The 1,489-nt window shown below is 24.6% G+C and overlaps 1 protein-coding gene across 1 annotated transcript in view; it reads right to left on the bottom strand.

Annotated features, from left to right (window-relative positions):
• Positions 1–1,489, bottom strand: part of LOC100169120 — a 25,385-nt gene that overhangs the window by 1,379 nt on the left and 22,517 nt on the right. The window lies entirely within an intron of this gene.

Genomic DNA, 1,489 nt, shown 5'->3' with positions numbered 1-1,489 from the left:
TTTCCATTTTTATTAGTTTTTTTTCTATAAATATCAATAAAATTTTATTTGTTGGTTAAAAAAGCTTGAAAATTAATAGAAGGCTCCTAGTATATGTTCAATCGCAGATGAAAAAAATTAAAAGTCTATAGTCACAATTTTTTTTTATAAGCATCTAAAGTTCAAATATTGACAAAATACGTAAAAATGACGAAAATTTGCAAATTATTTTGAGTTAGAAATTCATGAAAAATTTTCTTTTTAAATCTAAGATTTGAAAATGTAATACAAGATTCCTCATAACTCATAAGTTTGTCTATCTTTTTTTAAAAAAAAAATGTCTACAAGTCAAATTAAATTTTTATGAGCATTTGAAATTCCTATTTTTACAATACTTGATATTCACTGGATTTATCATGTTACGATTTTCTTATTTTGTTGTAATTAAAAAACGAATGACTGTACATACTTGAAAATTCCACTGAATGTTTATATTAGCATTTTCTATACACGATAAAATTTTGAATATAATTTGACTCTTTTTGAGCTGTTTACGGACATTGTCAGTTTTCAATTTTTTAGTTTTATTTTATATAAATATCAATAAAATTGTATTTGTTGGGTAAAAAACGTTAAAATTTAATGCAAGGTTTCTGATATATTGTTACAATATCAATTGAAATATATTCAAAATACATATGCACAATTTTTTTTTATAAGCATTTATAATGATCGAATTTTGACAAAATTTATCAAATTGAAAAATTATTTTGTAGTTAAAAATTCATAAAATGTTCAACTTTTATACCTAAGAATTGAAAATTTAAAACAAGATTCCACTTAGGTAAGTAGTTAATTCTGAAACCAAAAAATACATAAGCACAGTTTATTTTTATAGTCCATTTAAGTTCGAATTTGGATGAAATTACATGTTAAAAAACCTAAAATAACTATTTTAGTTATTTTGTTGTGATTGTATAATATTACTCGTGAGTACTTGAAACTTCTAAAGTATACTATTATATATCTATAATAGTATCACGGTTTGTTGTTGATGTATAACGCGTTATAAGTACCTACCTAATGGATATTGTGATATTCCTGTGTATATTATAGGTCAATTTTTTTTTAATACCATAGATATAAGTATATAATATGTCTTATACCTAGACCGACATACCGTCTCCGCTCAGAATCGTTTTTCTTATACAATGATATTAAATCATTGAATTCAAATTTAATACCATCCATTATACAGTGGCCCACTTGTAACCTACTGTACAGCATAGCGACATCCACTTGACCACTTGCCCACCTTTTTTAAATTTATATTTACAATGTATGTCAATTAATTATTATCGGATTCGACGTGTTATCAACAAAATACCTAATGTCCAAATCTAATCTAATAAGTAATAATCAAACTAATCAATAAATTTCAATGAACATTTTACGGAAACTTTTAAAAATAAAAATAAAACTATGACATAAGCCAAGGGGGGGGGGGGGG

The sequence above is a fragment of the Acyrthosiphon pisum genome, chromosome A1 (genome assembly GCF_005508785.2).
Source record: "Acyrthosiphon pisum isolate AL4f chromosome A1, pea_aphid_22Mar2018_4r6ur, whole genome shotgun sequence".
Lineage (NCBI taxonomy): Eukaryota > Metazoa > Arthropoda > Insecta > Hemiptera > Aphididae > Acyrthosiphon > Acyrthosiphon pisum.
Note: the sequence above shows the minus strand (reverse complement) of the source record. Positions and strands in the feature narration are given on the sequence as shown.